At 37.3% G+C, this 23666-nt stretch overlaps 1 protein-coding gene across 1 annotated transcript in view; it reads right to left on the bottom strand.

Annotated features, from left to right (window-relative positions):
- LOC107594905 (catenin alpha-1-like) overlaps positions 1-23666 on the bottom strand; it is a 140156-nt gene that overhangs the window by 66310 nt on the left and 50180 nt on the right. The gene's annotated exons all lie outside the window — the stretch shown is intronic.

Below are 23666 nucleotides of genomic sequence, written 5' to 3'. Positions count from 1 at the left end.
CGTCACAGCATCACCAGTTTGTGTACTATGTATTCTGCAGCACAGAGGAAATGAGAAATCTATAGCCAAACCGCCTGGAACCCTGTGCTCCAGAAAACCATTTATAAAATGACATATCTTCTGATAAATGGTGAAATTTTATTCCATGAAAAAATAGTGTTACATATGCTGAGCAGTGCAAATTTAAAAGGGAAGGGAAAAAAAACACTTTTGGTGCACGTTAGCAACACTATAGATCTCACTCACACATTCACTTTTGGGGAGAGGAAACAAAACAAAAAACATGGGCACAAAGCATATTTTTTAAACTCACATTTTCTAAATTGAAAAAAGTAGTGTTACAAATTGAGCCACATAATGAAATTTGAACAGGGAATTCAACCCACTCACATTATTTGGCTTCCTTATGTGTCAGAAATGATCATTTCACTTTGATCCAGTCTTAAATTTAAACTAATGAGAACACTTAACTGCCTTCCCGTTTTTGCATTTGGTTAAATTCAATAAACTCGGTCTTCTTCCTTGCAATCTTAAAGTCTAGCATTTTGTGTAAAAAGGTTAAGGTCCAATATGGCCCTGCACTGGTTCTATCAAAATGTCCGAACAAGCTCCCTCTATTACGACTTCAGCAGAAATTTACTAAAATGTTAAACCGAGGCAATCCCTCAATTATCATTGTGCACATATTCTTACATAACATGGCTCCAAACACTGACATCCTCACTGTGATAGAACAATGCTGCTTAGATCACTGCATCATTAATTAATGGTAGAGACCATCAAAGAATGTTGTGAAGCAAACACCAGCGAGAACACCTTCCTAGGGAGTGGGGAAGAGCTAGAAAAAGAAGGCATGCAGAGGACACTGACAATTGCCTCCTAAAAATACAAGCGTACGTTTGCTGCACTGTTCGAATGCAGCAAAGAGCATAATCACACCTGACAGCTTCAACATTGAGTCAATTAAGCTCAGGGAAAATGTATCTAATATTCCATCACCCAAAACCTCTGCCCTGCAAGTTTCAACCTCCTCAGCCAGTACAAAAGCAGTACTTAAAAGGAAAAAAAGACAAGAGAGTTATTACTTCATAGCCTTGCTCCTTTTAGCCCATAAAGACAAAGGCCTTTTTCGTCTGTGCAAGAAATATCCAGGTTCATACCAAGGACACTAAAGAAACAGTAACAGAGAGAAAAGCTGAAGTAAATTGTAGCGCAGCTCTCAGGAAAGCACGCAGAAGACGGCGAGAGGCTGGGTCAGGAAACATTTGTATGCAGCACTGAGAAGACAGACATTAGAATCAAACTAAAGCCGCCGCTGCTGCAGAAGCTCTTTGTGTTGCAATCAGGAGTTGGGAGCAGGGATGCACAAGGGGGTACAGGGAACACAAACACTGGTTAGCATCTAATTGAAGTCAATGAGCATCTTAGGAGCCACCGACTGAGGCTAAATCAGGGTACAGAAACCATTAGAGGAAAAAAGAACTGCATGACAAAACATTGATTGACAACACCCTGGGCAAGGGCTGGAAAGCTCTGAACGCCACCCTAGTTGCGCCACAATGAGGCTTATTGCGTATTTTGAAAGAAAAAAAAACCCCGTCATCAAGCTATATAGCTTAAGAATAAAAGGCTAAAAATAAAGAAACATGTAGTCATATCCAGGCAGAGGTTTTTGGTGGACAGCTCAAAATCTGATAAATTGGCATTTATATCAAAACCCATTGTTTGGTCACCTACATAATGACAGTAGAAAAAACGTGGGTAATTATCCAATACTGAAATTAAGCATGCCTGAAAAGACTGATTAAATTTGTCCTCTAGAGGGTGCTGTAAAATACCATGAGTGAGGAACAGCTGCTAAAATTCTTTCACTAACTCCAACCCTGCAAAACACAATTTTGTTGGTAAAGACAAATAGAAAAGGAATGTAGGTCTGTGTAGCTGATCTTTTCCATCCAGCCAGAGGAGTAGCTGAGAAATAACATTACAAAATGCATTTTTTAAATGCTGTTGGACTGAATGAGGAAAACTACAGCTAACATTTACTGAGCCAAGAACCTCCACCAATGGTGTTGCTTTGTTTTGGATTTAGTGAAGCTGACCTTTGCTTTCTGCATTCCTCAAAAACACCTTGCATTAAAGAAAACATGAACATCACCAACTATCCCCCCCCCCAAAAAATAACCAGTATATAGCTTATAACCAATCACAAAAAAATACTGAACATGAACCCATTTGCACTCCTGTAAACTTTTTTTTTTCCGGGGGAGGGGTATCTTGCCATACGCTGAAGTCCTGCTGCTCATTCTGGCCAACCCCAAAACTTCTTTGTGCAAAAATGAATGCTTCTCAGCCTCCTCTCCCCAAAGCCCCGCGTTTTCCTTTTGTATTGTAATATGTACTATTTCATATCTGTATAGTGGGTAAAGATGTGGCCAACTGAAAAGATCTTTTTTTTTCCCCTTAAGACGTATATTTTTTAAATAAAAATGTTACAATTTATAAATGTTTTGGTCTAATATGCTCTTTAGGTACCCAAGGTCTTACTTGCCTGTATACTTGCCTTCCTTTTAAATATCTTCTACACAAAGGATTGTAGAAACTCTATCATATATCAAACATGCTGAATACAGAGATGGCTGAAAGGCTTTTAAGGATGCTGCACTCAGGGTATTTGGTCTGGGCTTCAGACAAGGTGCCCTTCTGAAGTAAATGGCTTCTGATATCATTAACATTATCATAACCCGGCACTCACCTGCCCTGCTAAACCGAGATATCAACCGGCCTGAATCACTGGCATCAAACGCAACAGCATGACCAAGATTCAACTCTAGCCCACAGCAGAATAGTGTTCAAATCAGCTTACAAATGCTATTATAAATACAAAATGATTGACATTGGTTGAAAATGATTATCTAGTCCACTGGTTCTTGATTTAAATACGATTTAAATAGTGGTAGGTTGGTGGACGGTGGCAGAAAACCAGCACAAAAGTTGTGTAGGAGAATTACATGTGACTAGGGCTGTCAAAAAAAAAAAAAAACTATTTCGAATATTCGTCAAATTTGAAATAAAAATCCACATTCGAATGCAAAAACATTGCATTCGAATTTTAGGTGTGCGTCAGGCAGTATTATCAGTGGCGCACAAAATGCGACGATGTAAGTGTCATTGCATTTTAATGCTTTTGTTAGTCTATCCAGTTGAACCCACTAGATGCGGTGCTGCTACGTTGTTCAGATGTTGTTTACATCAAAACCGAAACCAAGCCGTTCACACAGAACGCATATTTATCGCATTTTCTAGAGGGACATCGATCACCGTTGCACTCGCGTCTCGCACAAGAGAGCCGCATGTTTAGAGAGCTATGTAAAATTAATGTAAGTTCAACTTTTAAAATACATGTCTCAAGACTTTATGGCGATTTTCCCCATCCCACTGCATCTCATGTTTTTAAATGAAAAAATTATTCTTTGTGATTGGTTTTCAGTCCTTTGTATTAAACTATACATACATGCATGATGCTGTTTTGTTTCTAATTGTTTAAGCAACTTATAACTTATATAAGGTTTATAAACATTTGAAACATTATGCACTTTTTTCAAAGATAGTCGTGTTATTTTATTATGCTTTGAAGAAATGTGCATAATATTTTGCTTGTTGCACCCTCTTGTGGCCTCAGGAGAGAAGCCAAAAGCTTTTTTCCCCCTAACTGAAATTATGCCTTTTAAATTTGAATATTGATATTTAAGTAAAAAATTGTAATTTAGTTTAAGCCATTTTGACAGCCCTACATGTGACCATTACTCCTCTCAAGTGAAGTGCAGCATATATACTTATATTCTCCAAGGTTTTTTGGTGAGCAGAGAATGTAAAATGGTGCTGATGCATGACACCACCAGTGGGAAATTACTGAGGTCTCAGACGCTCTAGAAATACTCTTCCAAAAATAAATTAAATGAAAAGGCAAGTTAGTCACTCTGAACCCACATTACTGATTTTCATCCAAAGCTGTATTATTCTGAGAAAATAATTCTGTAAAAACTGAGCTTTGGCCAGGAAGAGAAAGAATTGTGCCCATACCGAAGCTGCAAAAAAAAAGTATTAAAAAAATTATCTAAAATATAAATATCAAATAACCAAAATTAAATAAAATATAGGTATATTATACAGCCTAGAGAGAAACCAGTGATTTACTCAATAACACTGCAGCCGCAGCCTCTGGAGGTTTCAAAAGTGTGAGGGTGGCAGCAAGCATATGCCACAGCAGCTACCCAACGGTGTTATATACTGTGCACTGCAAAAGTACTGCAGCGCAAGCTGGAAGAAAACCAATTTCCAGTGCAGAATGAAGGGGACCAAAAACATAAATAATATCCCGACTGTTACTGTATGCCTAATCTTGGGAGTCCAATACATCAGGCACAGTGAATATCAGCTTTTATGTAGCCATTTTTAAAGCTTTTTCTATAAAGAATACATTTATTCATCCATCCAGACACTTGAACAACAATATTTCGTGTGTCATCTGTGATTGCTACCTCAAAGTTGAAAGATTTTATATCTTTTGTAAATCTCAAGGTTTTGTAATCCAGACAACAGAATTGATTTTAATGATTTTACTGCAGGCTTAAGCTAAAGAGAAGCGATTGGTCGACTCCCTCCGGGTAGCTGTTGACCACTGGTCCACCGATGTTGTGCCTATAGGCATTTTCTATGGAGAAAAAGGAAAGTTGTTGGGGAGTCGGGGGCAGGATGGCTGAAGCTGAACATGATTTATAGAGGACAGCCATTTCTTGGCCAGACAGAGCGTGTAAGAGAAAAGGCTTTGTGACTACAGAGGCTTCAGATGCAGCGGCTTTCTAAGGCTTTTCACTCACTGGGAAATGAAGCTATTAACTCCAAAGGTCACTTTTAATTTGGTTGCGGCCCTACGTGGCAGAGGTCTGTCTGAAGAAATGATAACAGAAATGATTTAACAAGATTTAAGTACACTAAGATGAACATAGGAAAGTGAGAGGATATTGTGAGTCCCAACTTTGCGCTTGAACTGTACGCCATGTTCCCAATTACGAAGGCTCATTTAAACCCTGCAGGAAGTCACCGAACACACACAAAAGAAATGGCAACTCCGAGACCAGATGAAAATGGGCTAATACTTTTAGAGGATTTCTTATTGTACCATAGCAGTCGCTCCAAACGTTAATTTGCTCCCTCTGTTTTCAAGTCTACGAAAAAGGGTCTTTTTTCCCTCTGCATCATTTCCTTAGAGCTCAGGGCTCTCAGGGATCCCAGAGGATGAACGGACACATCTCTTCAAAACAAGTCTCTCAAAATGAACTATATTAAAGCAAAGGGCCGAAGCTCCATTAGCCACCAAGGATAGTCATCCCTCATCCACTCCCTGATCAAAGCGGTCAACAAAAAGGAAATGATAGCAAGAGGCGCAATGCAGCTCAATGAACCAGCTACCGAAAAATAAAAGCATTTTTTCATTAGATTCAGCTGAAGTACTTCTGCCCTTGGATGTTAAGATGATACCAAATGTTGTAGTGCTAATTACTAGCTGCGCATGTCAAGCGCACAACCTCTATGCTGCAAATGCACAAAGATAAATACGGATGAAGTCCCATGAATAGTTTTTTTTTAGCTGACATTATTTTTTTGCACATCTAGTCATACATGTAATCATGCTGTGATGCTATATTAGCCGATTTCTTGGTTTAAAAAAAAAATAAAACTAAAAGATAGTTTAAATGATCTAGGAATGTGTGTATTAGTAATGAATGACTTTTAAACTTTAATTTTAGAGCTGTAGTTTATAATACAATGCAATGCATGGCAACAGATGCACAAAAGATAACTATAGGCTTGAGTTTAAAGAACATTTAAATGTACATAAAAGCACCAGAAAGAAAAAAGAACCAGCCATCACATTTGATTTCTACATTGTTAATGATGATGACCGTCACTACAGTAGATGTGGAGACACAGGATTTAAAATGACAAAATGCTCTATTTATCGCTCACATGGTTGCCAAGGAAACAATGTTCAGCCAAAACGAATTTGTGTTCATTACCATCTCGAGTGTGATGAACAAAGACATTCATTACCCTGGTTCTGACTAGAAGTAACTTTATGCAGCCCTATTCATGAGAATGTCTTACGCATCTAAGCATCAGAGGGAAGTAATACCAGATAGCAAGGTGCACACAGAGCTAATGCAGTGAGTCAGAGCTAATCCACAGCAGCAGGTTAAGAAAAGGACCCTAATAATACTGACATACCTGGTCTATGGAACACTGTCAATAGAGGTGACCTTCATGCTACAAGGCTTAGTAACAAAAGCAGTTACACAATCGAATAGAGAAGCATTTTCTTTCTTTTTTTTTTTATTATGCAAGTAAGGAATGTGACAATATTCACAAGTGCCAAATACAGAATCACTTGGACAAACGAACATATATCCAGATAGCTTTTTATATAGAGTTATCAGAAACATTTCAAAATCTTTCTGATAACTCCTGTATATGTATTCTTGTGATTGTGAGCATGTGTGTGTGTCATTGTATGTAAGTGTGTGGGAGGAAGCATACAAATCATTGAGTATCTAAAAGATTTAACAGATATAACAAGTATAACTAAAAAATAAATAAATAATAATGACAAGACCAGTGGAGAAGCATTTTCTAGCCTACAATACCATGCCATCAGACACAGTCAAGCTGAAAACAGCACACTGATGCAGCACAGGGAAGGGCTCCCACCGCTACCCACAAGATCTTCATAATCAAATATGATGCAAGCGTGCTATAATTACTTCTATCTGGATTCCATCACAATTGCCCATTATTTCTCAGTGCCACAGGTGAAACATCTGCATCGCACTCATCATTGACTCGCTGAATACAGTCAAGAGACCATTTGCACAATTTAAGGAAATCCAATTACTGCCTCGAACCTCCTGAAGAGATGCTCTTGAAAACCAATCAGATATATCGAAGGGCAAATTATATTGAGATCTTAAGTTAAGACCAGCCAGATGCTATGACTATAGCCCATTTCTTCCAGTACCACTCCATGTCTACTCGCTCAAAAACAAGCCTTTTCAACCAGGTCAGAAGCAATAAGGCAACCATTTGCAGGCACAAGAAAAATGCTACTGGGAAACTCAACCTACAGGCTTCATATGCTTGAAACATTTATTACGAGCTTCCAATTAATCTTGAAAACGCTTACCAGGGAGGACGCATCGATCTGGATTCTCGTCAGCAAATACCTCTAACATTTACTGCTTTCCACATTTTAAAGTTGCTCCTCCCTGGAGATATACAAGTGGAGGGAACTGCCAAAACCCTGTCTCGAGTCTAGCCAAACATGTTTCTTATTCAGTCATCATATATAGTTTACAGTGTAGGACTTTGAGAAGCAATTCTAAGTGTAACATAAGTACATCAATATCTTTAAATGAAAAAAATCACATGCATAAAAAGGTCCATTTGCACAATTAATCAGTATTTATTTTGTTGACAAAAAATACAATCAACTTTAATGACGACGAGAAAAATTAGCAGATTTTGAAATTAGAAATTAGATTTTGAATTAAACAATTAAAATGGCGAGGAAATGGCAAAAATTATTGGCATTGTTTATTAAATATAAACAATGCCAATAATGGTTTTAAAGGGGTGTTTGATTGCGATTTCACGTTTTTTAAATGTTAGATAGTGTGTAATGTTGCTGCTTGATCATAAACAATATCTGCAAATTTACGAAGCTGAAAGTTCAATGCAAAATATCGTCTTTTAAAATTCTGGCAGTTTAATGCCTACAAAAACGACTGGTAAGGGACTACAACGAGTTACTTCCCGGGTCCGTTACGTCAAGAACCCAGAATTTTACATAAACCCCGCCCCCGGGAACACGCAGCAAAGAGGGCGAGGCCATGCTGCGCTGCTTTAGAGAAGAGGAAGAGAAAACTACAGGTGCACGTAAAAATCTATTCATATATGAATCGCGATTCTGTCTTCTAACGATTCTAATGGATTCACAAGTTTCAAAATCAATGTTCAAAAGCAGCGTTCTCATCCTGTTCCAGGCCTCGCCCTGCTCTGCACACGCTCTGCATCCCTCTCTCTCAAAGCTCAGTGAATACACTTATTTTCACATACTATAGTTATGAGAAGCGTTATACATGGACGCGCGTGTGTTTGCTGAACTGTATTAAAGCTTTAATCAGAACAAAACCGTATATTAAAAGCTAACAGAAGCAGTAGCATTTACAAATAACAGCGTATCAGAGGAGAAGGGACAGAGGTGTGGAATAAAGGTAAATGTGAAAAATAATGCGTTTTTTAACAAACGAAGCATTAACACATGTTAGACTGCACCCCATAAACACAATCAAGCCTATAAAAAAAACAGTCAACCGCCCCTTTAAAGTAAACCGAGATGAGTATTATTGATTCAAATAATCAAATCATAATAAATGGCAAGTTTAAGTTAATATAAAATGCTTGAATATTTTGAAGACTTTCATCTTGACTAAATTTAAAAAAAAATGTTAAATGTAGTTCTGTCGACTAAAATTACATGCCATTTTAGAGTAAAAGTGATTTTACTTTATATGACAATTTAAAGGATTTCTGTCAAAAGACAAAAAAAATAAAGTTTTTTAAAAAAGTAAAAATTAACATTACTAATGACAGCTAGCATTAAAAAAAGCCTTGTTCATTTCCTCTTTTGATTCAACTGAATAAATTTACAGCACTGCAGTTTATTTAGAAACTTGACTTTTCCAACAGTGACATGTCACTAGAAACGACTCGATACATTATGTATAAGAGGGTGACCTTTTCATTTCAAACACAACGTGCACCAGAGGAGGTGCATGATAGCTAGGGCTGGGCAAAAAAATCGAATGCGATTTTCATGCGAATCTTGTCAGTAAAGCCGCTTCTGGTGATTAGTAGTAAATCTCCAGCATGTGCTTTCAGATGGAGCGGCATTTACTATACAGCGCCGTAGATCACTGACAAGCTACACAAAATTTAAAATACACGCATCAATAATGATATAAAAAAATTATACATAAGATATTAGGTGTGAAAGTACTTACAAAAAAGTCATTAAAAATGAGTGCAATATAAAGCCAAGCATTTAAACTAAAAGATAAATCACCCTGGTTCATGGGGCTTGGTGGTTTCTGAAAGCATGCAGCACCATTTGTGTTTGGGTCAAACTAATTGAAATATTTGTTTTCGGGGGTTCAGAGGCAACTAATCTTGGCATAACCTTATTTATCAGCAGGAAAACAACTTATTCGGTTCCTCTGGATATTTATTAAATGCAACTACAAGACATTTCAGGAAGTTTGTAATGCAAATTCCCAGGATCACCTCTCTTAGATTAAAAGTCTAAATGTTGGTCTAAATGTAGCTTTAAACAGTGAACCGCAACTGCAGTCCCTAGAGAAGCAGAAAACCATTTCAAATATTTCTAAAGCAACTACACTTTGTTTTTGAGGAGCACTCAATGATTCATCCTGTTTCTCCAGAAAGAGACAATGCATTAAACACACTCGCTTGCATTTAAAGTACTTCTTTTCGCTCTCTTTCCTTAAGCATTGCTGGGCTAGAATACATAATTTGGATTTTTACTGTCATTTAAATGTACAAATCACAGTGCATTTGAAGGACTAAAAGAAAATGTGCATTTTTTTTCAAGCTGCAGAGAAAATAAGCAGCTCAAGGTCACAGTCATGTTAACACGCAATCACCCTTAAGCAGGAGACATTTAATCTTTATTTGGAAAGGACAAAGGGAACATCCTTTATGAATTTAAATATCTTCGTTCCTTCAACCCATTGTTTGAATTACAGTGTCTACACCCTGGAAGTGGCCAATGTCATGACAGCTTGAGATAGTCTACACTGGGCGCTGCACATCACCATAGAATGCATACTAAAATAAAGTTAAAGTCAGTTTATATTTTGCATTTTTATTTTTAACAAATCTAGTCCTATTTTATCGAGTTCTATAAAAGTAAAATAACTTCCCTCTTCTTAGGGTGGAATAATGTCTTGGCAAGGTCAGAATCAAGGACAGGTGGAGATGTGGCCCTGTTCCCAATGATGGCTCAAATACATTCAGTACATACCAATTAGGGCAGGGCAATAAAACGACAACAATAATTAGGGATGCACCGATACCACTTTTTCCAGTACTCGCCCAATATCGATACTTTTATTTTTGGTACTTGCCGATACCGAGTACCGATACCGATATTTTTATTCCATTTGTAAATTTTTTAAATATTGGGTACAGAAACCAAAAGGGTATGCATAATGTTAGTTGGTTAACTTCATTTATCACATAGATAGTCAAACCAGAATTTATTCGGACACCAACATTTCTCACATTATATTTCAACATTTCTCACATTATATTCGCTATAGTTTAGAAAATGGTAATAAAATATGACAAGAACTCAGTTACACTGTGTCAGAACAAATTCATCTTGATAATGTTAGATCATTTTGATAGAAAGGTACGTAATAGATTACAATCAACCAAAATAATTCAGACAGCTGTTAGTATGACAGTATTTACACAACTATGAATACTTTGTCGGGCAACCTTTAGCCTTAATGACAGCTTGCAGTCTCCTGGGCATGCTGTCATCCAGCTTCATGCAAACCTCAACTTCAGTTTTTTTCCCAGACTCGGTCGGAATTATTTTTGGACCCAAATTTGTATAAATTTTACTGGTAGTCCACTGTATGAAGAATTTTTGGGTATGATTCATCAGTTTACTTTATTTTGCTATCCTCACTTACATAAATGAACTATAGTGTCCTGCACCCACTAGTAAAAAAATATCAAAAATTATATCTGGTCTCTGAATCATGTTTGGTTTGACTGTATATCCTTCGGTTATTTTCACACTTAATTATGCCCATTTAAATGTATTTTACAAGTTGTTACTTTCACTGTTCATTTTTTTTGCTCTATGGTACAGCTTTAATTTAATAGCATTAGAGCAGCGGCTTAGTACTGTAATCACGCGCTTTGCTGTAATAATGCAGGGAACCACTTGTTATAAATCTCCTAACTGATATTTTCAGAAATAGAAGCCGCGTTTTTTCATCTGAAACGTGCTACGATTTATATTCCAAAGCCACTCATATAAATGCAGAAACACTCAAGCAAGCAAAACACACGCAACACATGCATGTATTTGTACTGGTGCAGAATAGTACAGCCTAGCACATTTCACACAGGCTGCTACTTTCGCCAGAAAGTCGTGCATGCCTAAGGTTGAAAATAAATTATGTTTATAGTGATTGCCCCTATGAATGGTTTTATTTTTACGATTTCGTTTTAATCCAAATGATGCGTGTGCTAAGTGAGTGAACATCAAAGATCACAACAGAAGTGCACTCGCTCGCTCGCTTTACATCTGCATTCTAACTCGAGCTACTACTACTACGGTCCACTGCAAACTGTGCTGAAGAGACGCGTCATTAAAGTCAGGCAACACAAACCTGTTTCATGATTTGAAACTATCACTCATTAGAACATGCAGAAACTAATAAATACATTTTTCTATAAAGATATTTATTTTGTTAAGGAAAAATGACTGGAAGTGTAAAGAATAATTCAAACGCATGAAGTGTTTGTCATGTTCTAGCCATAAAGAGTCGTTTAAAACCACATTTAACAGTCTGGTTTCTACAACCTTCACTTATGAGTAAAAAACTGCCTTTAAACTTGAAAGAAATAAAGATTTGAAATTTATTGTGATAATTATCGGTATTGACTTATGAAAAAAATGTGTGAATTTATTTGGCCAAATCGCCCAGCCCTAATACCAATTTACTGAACACATTCACCTTGCAGCCTAGGCGGCATGTCTTCCCCTCAACAAGGGAAAAAATAAGAATGATTTGTATCTTTCAAATAAGGCCTATGTTTAAGTGTCTGGAAAAGTACATCTGACAAGAAAGGCAACTGCAACAGTGACATGCACTTACTGAGCAAAAGGCAAATTATGACCAGTGTGAATGTACAACAAAATCTGCCAGATGGAAAATCAGTTTATATACCCAATAGGAAACCTGGATTAAAAACATTTTGGAGGACAAAGTGAGCTATTAGGATGACGTTGACTACCAAAAACACTGCATATGGAGAGACCCACTATTAGTTTGATGGGCCACAAGAGAACATTTGTTTAGTTATGTGCCTTCAAATTGCCAAATTCACAACACACATAACAAATAGCACCACTACCTCAGAAAGCACTGATGCATTATTTGTTAAACTGATCATGCAATTAAACAGAACCTAAACCGAAAACTGTAACAGAGTTGCAATACACTTTAAATTAATATAAAGTTACTTTAAACCTCCCTGATCAAAGAATACTAAACAGTAGGGCTGAAACGATTCCTCAAATACCCAGAGTAACTCGAATACAAAAAAATCATCGGCTTTGTTTAGTCCATTTACTGTAACTACACACGGAACACCGTGTTTCCCCATGGACCATTATTACTGACGCACAACCCGATAAACGCAGGACCAGACCATAAACTGTATAAAAACAGGGACCAGCAATGTTTAGGTATTATTATTATTTAGATTATTATTATTTAGATTTATGCCTTAGTTTTAGTTTGTACTGATACCTTTTTTAAAATGATGTGAAATTGATTTTTGTATTTTTATTTATTTTTATTTTTTTTTATTGATATATTTCATATTTGCATTTTGAATGCAATTTGGCAATTAAATACATTAAATGGGTTTAGTTTTCACGGTTATTAATGCATGCAATTTCAGCAATACAATTTTTTATTTTTCTAAAAAGAAAACTAATTGGTTGTTTATTTTAAGAGATCTATCTTATCGCTTGTATATTTAGTATTGCTCTTTAAGAAAGAAAAATGACTTAATCGATTACTCGATGGAATAATCTGTAGCATACTCGATTACTAAAATAATTGATAGCTACAGCCCTACTAAACGGTCATTACTCTTTGTATAATTTTTGTCAAACAGGACCTCACTTCACCATTGATTAGCCATTGGCTAATATTAGACATCATTTAGTCGCTCAGAGTGAAGATTTAGTCGCATATGCGAGTGATTTACTCGCAATGTAGAGGGTTGACAGTCTATGAGCACGAAGCGCATTGTAAGCGCTTCGTGTTAAAAAGGGCAAAGCACAAAGGGAAGAGAAATTGATGCGTAGTGTATTATATCTGTGCAACAGTTATTGAGCCTTTCTTTTAAGTTTTAAATTTCAGTTGCTGTGCACGTTAAAAACAATTTATAGTCTTTTCTACGCCCGTGTTTTGTTCTTTCAGACACCCGGTAGCAAGTAACAAAACATTAAACTCCAGCAAGAAGATAGTCCTTTTTGCAAAATCATAGACATGTATTTACAAATCAAGTATAATGGGAACACAGAATGATGTTGGAGAGAGCTTTACAGAGCAGACCGCTGTAACCGAACGCGACCAGGGTTTAAACTTTAAAGGCTGAACGAATGACTGACAGCCACAGCGGAGAAAAGAGTTTGTGTGAACTTTAATGTAAGGACGTAAATATTCATATGTAGCTCACATTAAGCTATCGTATGACTTCAGAAGTAACAGATTAATTTGTACAATCGAAAAAATAAATAAATAAAATCTCGGATTTTGATCGGCTCTCTGACCGATACCCGATCCGAGAAAAATGGCACTATCGGAGCCGATACCCGCTATGAATATCGGATCGGCGCATCCCTAATCAAAACTGCATTAGAAGACGACAGAAATTTTTTTATAAAGCAGAAAACATCTGAGCACTAATTCAGCACAATTTATTGCTATTTGCTTTTATTAAAGGGGTCATATGATGTTGCTAAAAAAGAACATTATTTTGTGTATTTGGTATAATGCAATGTGTTTATGGGGTTTAAGGTTAAAAAAAAATAAAATAAAAAAATTTCCACATACCGTACATTATTTTCTCCTCTATGCCCCGCCTTTCTGAAACGTGTCGATTTTTACAAAGCTTTACAAAGTGTGCTGATTGGCCAGCTATCCAGTGCGTTGTGATTGGCCGAATACCTCAAGCGTGTGATGGAAATGTTACACCCCTTACCATACTGTGATGCCGTGTCCCGGAGCAACGAGACAAAAACATTAAAACCCATTATAAACGAGGCATTTGTTGCATCCAGTGGGGACATAATTACAGATTACAATGACTTATACTGTCTTTTTACGCGTTGCATCGCGCCACGTAAACAAAAAACCATGTCTGCATTTGTGATCGGAGAAATGACAAACAAGCGCTACTCTACACTGCCCAAAACTCGCGTTTGAATCGTCAGTGACAAATTCTTTAAATATAAAAAAAAAATTTACTTACAGACTGTGAGTCAGAACAGCCAGCATTGTAGTCTACTCTCCCAGGATCAGGAAACAGTCCTCCATAAAATGGGCTGCACACATCTGAATATTTGGCTTGAACTGTTCTGGAACAGTGTTGTAAATACAACTTAACCACTGATTTCTAGTCGTGTCCTCTTTTGGAAGACCAAACAAAGTAGTTTCACTTTCGCAACGAAACACACAGCGCCTTCACGACATGGTGGCGGCGGCAGCAACAACGCTACAATAGGGCAGTCCAAAAAATGTTTTAATTTTGAATATTCATCGAATTGAAAATAAAAATCCACATTCGAATGCAAAAACATTCGAATTTTAGGTTTGCGTTAAGGAGGCAGCCTTATCAGTGGCACACGAGATACGATGACGATGTAAAGTGTCATTGCATTTTAATGTTTTTGTTAACCTATCCAGTTGAAGCCACTAGATGCGCCGCTGCTGTGTTGTTAATTACAAATATTGAGGGAAAAGAGAACATCAATGCGGAGAAGATCTGGTTTACGTCAAAACTGAAACCAAGCCGTTCAGATCTGTGAAAACAGACTATCTGTGAAAAAAGTGCATAATGTTTAAAATAATGTTTATAAACCAATTATAATTAAGTTGCTTAAACAACTATAAACAAAACAGCATCATGTATGTATGCATAGTTTAATACAAAGGGCCGAAAGCCAATCACACAGAGTACATTTTTCATTTAAAAACATGAGTTGCAGTGGGATGCGGAAAAAACCCGCCAGTCTCGAGATGTTTTTTTTTTTTCCAAAGTTGAACTTGCATTAATTTTACATGGCTTTCTAAAAATGCGGCTCTTTTGTGCGACAATGTGGAGAAGATCTGGTTTACGTCAAAACTGAAACCAAGCCGTTCAGATCTGTGAAAACAGACTATCTGTGAAAAAAGTGCATAATGTTTAAAATAATGTTTATAAACCAATTATAATTAAGTTGCTTAAACAACTATAAACAAAACAGCATCATGTATGTATGCATAGTTTATGTATGTTAGTTTTACACAGAGTACATTTTTCATTTAAAAACATGAGTTGCAGTGGGGATGCGGAAAAAACCCGCCAGTCTCGAGATGTTTTTTTTTTTTCCAAAGTTCAACTTGCATTAATTTTACATGGCTTTCTAAACATGCGGCTCTTTTGTGAGAGACGCGAGTGCAACAGTAATAGATGTCCATCTAGAAAATGCGCAAAATATGCGTCCTGTGTGAACGGCTTGGTTTCAGTTTTGACGTAAACAAGATCTTCTCCACATTGATGTTCTCTTTTCCCTCAATATTTGTAATTAACAACGCAGCAGCGGCGCATCTAGTGGCTTCAACTGGATAGGTTAACAAAAACATTAAAACGCAATGACACTTTACATCGTCATCGTATCTCGTGTGCCACTGATAAGGCTGCCTCCTTAATGCACACCTAAAATTCGAACGTTTTTGCATTCGAATGTGGATTTTTATTTTCAATTCGATGAATATTCAAAATTTTGGACTGCCCTATTGTAGCGTTGTTGCTGCCGCCGCCACCATGTCGTGAAGGCGCTGTGTGTTTCGTTGCGAAAGTGAATGTTGACACATACAAGTGTGTGCATTTAACCATTCAAGGCCTATAAAGCGGCAAAAATATGTCCGTTCAATCCCACACTCTATGAGCACCGCCTTCATGTGTGCACGCCTCTCTGGTAGCGCTCAGAAACATTGTTAGATCATGTTAGGTAATTGTGTCAGTTAAAATCTAATGTTAAATTATGGGTCGTTTACACCAAGGAAATTATCCATAACTGTACATTTTTTCCACTGTAAATTAAACAATGTTCTTTTTCACTTCCAAAAACTCTAATTTTAACAATATTTTATTGTAAAATTAAAATGTAATCAGTTATTCAGTTTATAGTACAGAAACTTAGTGTTAACCAATTAACAGCTTTTTACTGTGGCATTTTTACAGTCTTTTACTGTTAAAATCACATAAATTTTTTTAAGTGTTGGTTTGGACAAGTTTAAGTGGACAAGTTGATTTATAGTTGCCTTTATAGTTGTTAAGACTGTTTAATGTTTGTGCTGTGGCTATCTTTTTGAACAGAAAAAGAATGTTACTTCTACACATGACAAAACAAAGCTGTTAAATACATATGCAACAAGGACAAATGACAAGGCACCGAAAAGGTCACTTAGCATTTTTATTTTCAATTCGATGAATATTCAAAATTTTGGACTGCCCTATTGTAGCGTTGTTGCTGCCGCCGCCACCATGTCGTGAAGGCGCTGTGTGTTTCGTTGCGAAAGTGAATGTTGACACATACAAGTGTGTGCATTTAACCATTCAAGGCCTATAAAGCGGCAAAAATATGTCCGTTCAATCCCACACTCTATGAGCACCGCCTTCATGTGTGCACGCCTCTCTGGTAGCGCTCAGAAACATTGTTAGATCATGTTAGGTAATTGTGTCAGTTAAAATCTAATGTTAAATTATGGGTCGTTTACACCAAGGAAATTATCCATAACTGTACATTTTTTCCACTGTAAATTAAACAATGTTCTTTTTCACTTCCAAAAACTCTAATTTTAACAATATTTTATTGTAAAATTAAAATGTAATCAGTTATTCAGTTTATAGTACAGAAACTTAGTGTTAACCAATTAACAGCTTTTTACTGTGGCATTTTTACAGTCTTTTACTGTTAAAATCACATTAATTTTTTTAAGTGTTGGTTTGGACAAGTTTAAGTGGACAAGTTGATTTATAGTTGCCTTTATAGTTAAGACTGTTTAATGTTTGTGCTGTGGCTATCTTTTTGAACAGAAAAAGAATGTTACTTCTACACATGACAAAACAAAGCTGTTAAATACATATGCAACAAGGACAAATGACAAGGCACCGAAAAGGTCACTTAGCATCCTGAAAGGGATGAACTGGCACTACAATAACCTTCAACACAGATCTGAGCTGTCGTTTTAATGCTCTACATCACGTCTAAGACTTCAACGGGCCTTAATAGAAACTATCAGTCACGGGTGTGATGCCACAGGTCTGCAGCAGCCGACAGCAATGGTCCAAGACCCACAAGGATACGAGCAATGAATGAAAATAATGGAATCATCAGCGGTATGCGCTCCGTCTCTCTCTCTCTCACACACACACACACACACACACACACACACACACACACACATATACACTCGTCTCCCAACATGAAATAGGCAGGGAGACAGACTGCAAAGAGTGTGGCATAAATCCTCTAAGTGCCACACCTCCATCCCTCAAACACACATTTTATCTACTCATATTTACATTTTATAAGAGATCAGGTCAGCTCCAGGCCTGCCCATGTGCTAAATCGCACACAGCGACATGAATTACTGCACTAGGTGTTAAATGCTTTTGAGGGGGAAAAAACAAAACAAAAATAAATGATTTACCGGTTGTCTATTTTTACCTTTTATGGTAAAGCAGGAAAATGCCATTTGCGACACCGAAAGGCTTGGTATTTGGAAGGGATATAACGTGGGCACAAGCTTCTAAACTGTGAATAATAAGGTATACGGTTTAAAGTCTTTGGCTAAAGTGATCAAATCTGAAAAGATTATTAGCATTTACAGCCAAACACCCTGACTACAAAAAAAAAAAAAAATCCAAGTGACAAACACTTAAAAAACATTTGACTACAGGGTGTACTGCATAACTGGATAATAACGGTTTAAAAGCAATGCCCATATGACAGGCTTTTTTCCCCAAAACAATACCAGAGTATTATGTTTTATCATTAATCATAGCACAAAAATATTCCAGTGGACTAAATCGAGTTTCATTGTATGGACAAAAAAAACCAAACATAAAAATCTTTCATGTTTCACTAAAGTCAGTCAGTCATTTAGGTTTTGAACAACATGAGGGTGAGTAAATGACAGAATTTTCCTTGGTGTGACCTGTCCCTTTAAGCAAAAGAGTAAAATTGAGTGCAGCAAGCTTCCTCTGAAATGGACAAACTGTCTCAATCTGTATGCAATTAAAACTGCTTCAGCAAAAAAAGTACCTCATCCATCTCTCAGAAAAGCCAGGGATGTGATTTTAAAAGCTAAATGATCGAGGACCAGGTATAGGGGAAACCATCTGACAGCCCATGTGTGACAGATTTGCGTTTTTATGGAGAGCTGTAAATTTAGCAAAAGCCTCAGGGACAGTAAAGTGCTCCCCTGATGCACTGCATGTGGTGTGATTCGCTTTAACTACGCATTCAAATGAGGATACAATAGAATAGACAAAGTCAGTTTAGCATTTTTGCAACCTGAAGTAAATGAGAAAATAAGCATTAAAATGGACCTGACTTTTTAAATATTTTTAAAGGACCTGCAGGAACTCTTGACTCAAACTTAATTAACATTAGTAAATATTTGGGGAAACCAGAAGCCAGCAGGTTAGCAAGGACTCATTAAGGCTCAGCTTTAACAAGCAGGTGTCCCTACACTGAATTTCCTAATGAAGAAAATTGCTGCAGAAAAGGTCAAATGGTAATGATCTGCTCTTACGGTACAAATGTTATTGCCATTTATGAAAAAGGAAAATTATTCTGGGGTGGTAAGACACAAATAATTTCAAAAAGCACACTGTTAGGTGAAAGAACAATAAGAGGAACAACAGAAACAGGGCTCAGTTCGAGTTGAGACTTCTAAAAAAAAAAACGGAAGGGAGCTGTCATGAAACAAGACCAGGTGTCACTCTTGCTGAATGCCCGTGGCAAAGAGGGAAAAAATACATGAAGAGAACAGACAGAGAGAGGGGTGTGTGTCTGTGTGTGTGGGTCTCCTGTTCCATCTCCCCTCCATAAGGCCATAAAGAGTTTGCATCTGTCTTTCCACAGATCCTTCAGATGTTTGCCTTCAAGTTAAGAATTTAAATGTCAAAAGCTTGACACGTCAATCCTTATTACTGAAAGCTTGCCTTGTGTACAGGGGGGGGCCTGGTGGAGGGGGGGGGGGGGGGTGTCTTAAATGTATTATTGATCAAATGCAGCGGAAAAGCTCAGAACAGACACATGTGAAGTAGTCACGAGAGGGTGGAATAATAAAATACATGCTTGAACCACAGCACTCAAAACCATGAGCTTGTGCACGGTAAAGTGAAGTGGCTTGTTTGTTTAGCAGTGCTCTGCATTGTTAATCATCTGGCCAATTAGTCTAGACTAGACTTAAGTCGAAACCAGATTGACTGCCTGAGTTTGGGGTTACAGCACAAACCGGGGCACACAGTTTAAGGTCCTGCGTAACAATTACACATCTTTTCCTGGCTAACAAAAGCCTGATCAATCTCTGTGCTAATCGGCAATGAATTACAATCTATTTTTGAACAGCCTTAAAACCGCTTTTGAAAACCTGAGCCAAAAAAAAAAACGGATGCGGCAGTCCATTATAATTCAGGCAGTGTCTTTGGTTTTCTGCCTACATGCACCATTTCTGCTCAAAGATAATGAAACTGTAAAATTCAGGTCGCATAACAGTGATTAAAACGTTAGCATTCATCATAAGATTACATCAATTATTAATAGAGGTTTGATTATTTTGAGGTGCTGCTCAAAAAAATTATTTAAATATAAGACTGAGGCAAGAATCAAAGCAAGGATATTAAACAAACATGACGACAAAAAAAAGACAATTTATGGCAATTTGAGCAACTCTTTAATTCAAGCGCTATAAAGTCAGAAACCTTTTAATGCATTAAGCACTTAGGTTGGTCAATGGGGAGGTGTGTCTTAAATGTATTATTGATCAAATGCAGCGGAAAAGCTCAGAACAGACACATGTGAAGTAGTCACGAGAGGGTGGAATAATAAAATACATGCTTGAACCACAGCACTCAAAACCATGAGCTTGTGCACGGTAAAGTGAAGTGGCTTGTTTGTTTAGCAGTGCTCTGCATTGTTAATCATCTGGCTAATTAGTCTAGACTAGACTTAAGTCGAAACCAGATTGACTGCCTGAGTTTGGGGTTACAGCACAAACCGGGGCACACAGTTTAAGGACCTGCGTAACAATTACACATCTTTTCCTGGCTAACAAAAGCCTGATCAATCTCTGTGCTAATCGGCAATGAATTACAATCTATTTTTGAACAGCCTTAAAACCGCTTTTGAAAACCTGAGCCAAAAAAAAAAACGGATGCGGCAGTCCATTATAATTCAGGCAGTGTCTTTGGTTTTCTGCCTACATGCACCATTTCTGCTCAAAGATAATGAAACTGTAAAATTCAGGTCGCATAACAGTGATTAAAACGTTAGCATTCATCATAAGATTACATCAATTATTAATAGAGGTTTGATTATTTTGAGGTGCTGCTCAAAAAAATTATTTAAATATAAGACTGAGGCAAGAATCAAAGCAAGGATATTAAACAAACATGACGACAAAAAAAAGACAATTTATGGCAATTTGAGCAACTCTTTAATTCAAGCGCTATAAAGTCAGAAACCTTTTAATGCATTAAGCACTTAGGTTGGTCAACATAAGGCCCAGAACCTGAGCTACATTATGCCATTTTATTAAAATTTCATAAACATTCGTAACCAGAGCCACTGCCAGAGGCTCTAACCTACAGAACTTGGGCTTCAGATTAACCTCTCGAGACCGCTCATTTAATTTATAGAATATTAAAGTCCGTTTTACACAGCTGATTTGTGGGAGGCTGTCGAAAATACGCATGCAATCAACCCTCTCATCTGAAGAAAGAAATTTGACTAGAATGAATTGTGATTACTGCCTTAAGCAGGAAAAAAAATGGATGACATTGTCTTCCGACATCATTTTGCTTCAATAAATTAATAAGAACAAAGTTCCAGCTGTGAGTTTCATTTTGCGGTTTGAAAAATGTAAAAGGGAGAGAAAAGGACCCACTGCTATGCTAGCTAGCTAGCTAAAGAGAGAGAGAGAGGTTGAAAGAGCAAAACTCCTCTAATAGCACAGTCTCAGCTGTGACTGAGAACGCATATGCTGTCTGGCCAATATGTCCTTCTCTCAAACTCAAGAGTCACGGTTACAAAAAAAAAAAGTCACTTCAAACAAGGCAGTTATTCCAGGAGAAATCATATGGCTAAAAATTGAATTTGGGACACCAATTTAATCTCTGTATTATTGCGGGCCTTCAGAGTTCATTTAACAACACAGTCAGAGCATAAATTGGATGTGAGACTAGTTATTCATTCTAACAGAGGCAGGAGGAGCTGCACCTGTCTAACTCCAATCGAAATTCCAGCCTATTGCACCAAATACATTCCTCCATTTAGCAGAGGATAAAAAAATAAGAAAGATTGAGGGAGAGATTTATTAACTACCCGATAAGGAAATCCTGAAAGACTATAACAAAAAGATGTTAAGACTTTTCCTGCACCTTAGGATTTGAAAGATTAAATAAACATTTTAAACCATCCACAAACAAAGTGGTATATCACCCTCTTTAAAAGAAAAAAAAAAAAAGAAAAAAAGCTGGCTGTCAGAGGGAAAAAGATGCAGTTAATATAATAATTTTGAATAAAATTAGCATTGCTTTTATTCAGCAAGAATGCATTACATTGATCAAAAGTGACAGTAAAGACCTTAGAAAAGATTTATATTTAGAATTTTCACAAAGAATCTTCATGGTTTCCAAAAAAAAAAAAAAAGCAGTTTTCAACATTGATGAGAAATGTTTCTTGCATATTAGCATATAAGAATTATTTCACTAAAGCCTGGAGTAATGGCTGCTGAAAATTCAGCTTTGCCATCACAGGAATAGATTCCAATAGATAATATTATAATCAACATAATTTCACAATATTACTGTTTTACTGTATTTTTGATCAAATAAATGCAGCCTTGGTCAGCAAAAGACTTCTTTAACAACATTTTTTAAATCTTACCAACCCCAAACTTTTTTTTAAACAGTAGGTTATTTAGCTGCCTACAAAGGCAGCATTGCAGGCACAGTCCACATTTAGTATTGTGTGGTTAGCTCTGCAACATGTTAAAACTAAACTCAAGTCATCTTCTGCCTATGCAAGCAATAGCTCACTAAGTTTTGCAAGATAGTTTGTAAAAGGTAATGTCAGGTAAAGTGCCGGCCAAAGCATCCAGAGACTCCATGAGGCTTTAGTCCAGAGGAAGTAGAGAAAGATGGACATATCATCTCCCTCATCCGTTTCTCCTGTCTGAACGAGTGAGCAGCCAAAGCACCGTCATGTCAGTTGTGCTTCAGGGCTGAGGAGCAGTGTTTTGTGTGTTGGGGCAGACATGCTGCAAAGGCCTAGTCAAGTAGAAAACCTGTTTTGAAATGACCCGGACACTGCTTGGATGAATCTGTGGCTAAAATAAACCGGCAGCACCAAGGATGAGCAAAAGACAGAAACGTACATCTCATGGATGATGCTCATCTGTATTCAAACGATGACTGTCATTTATCTGTGTTGGGACATATGGGACTGCTCTATGTCATTTATCTGTGCAGGGACATAAAAAAGGTCTACACATAAGCTGTGGTTTCTATAAAAGGTCCTGTCCAATTATATTAGCATTTCTTATGCAGTCACGGTAGCACGGCTAATTTTGGATGACATTGCAAGCTTATTACACAGATAGCTGCATATTAGTGATTACTATCACTGCTGGAATCAATCTGGTATTTTTCCATTCCAGGCATTAGCACTCTTCACGAGGATCACTTGAAATGGCACTGGAAATCGAATGTGTAATTTGACTTTTATTGAATGCTTGTGCCTTATCCATGCCAAACCCCTTGCTAGATGTTATCAGACAGCCATTTTCAGGCTCTCAAACAGCGGTGTTAAAAATGGACCGTAATGACAGAGGCGCTTGCTCACGATCCTGGTCTGGAGTTACACAGAACCAGCAATGAGCCATCTGGAGCTCGTCAGCTCAGGTTGCCCAGAACATTGCTGTGTTTCCAGACAGAGCTGAGGACCTGCTGCTTCCTGACGTTTTGCAAGACTGACATAAATAGTCACTGACACCTGCGAGACATCGCCTCCCCGAACATCATCTTCAGCGGTTTGTGGCACACCACCACTTCAGCTGCCCACACACCACTATTAATGTGTGACAGAAAAATTATGTTACTGTGTGCTAGGGGCGTAGACCTTATTTGAACTTTGAGTAGGGCCATCAAGCAGGAAAAACTCAATACCGATTATGAGGGGTGTGTATGTGTATATGTACATATATATATATATA

The sequence above is a fragment of the Sinocyclocheilus grahami genome, unplaced genomic scaffold (genome assembly GCF_001515645.1).
Source record: "Sinocyclocheilus grahami isolate Dianchi unplaced genomic scaffold, SAMN03320097.WGS_v1.1 scaffold192.1, whole genome shotgun sequence".
NCBI lineage: Eukaryota > Metazoa > Chordata > Actinopteri > Cypriniformes > Cyprinidae > Sinocyclocheilus > Sinocyclocheilus grahami.
The sequence above is the reverse complement of the archived record's forward strand: the minus strand, read 5'-3'. Positions and strand labels throughout refer to the sequence as shown.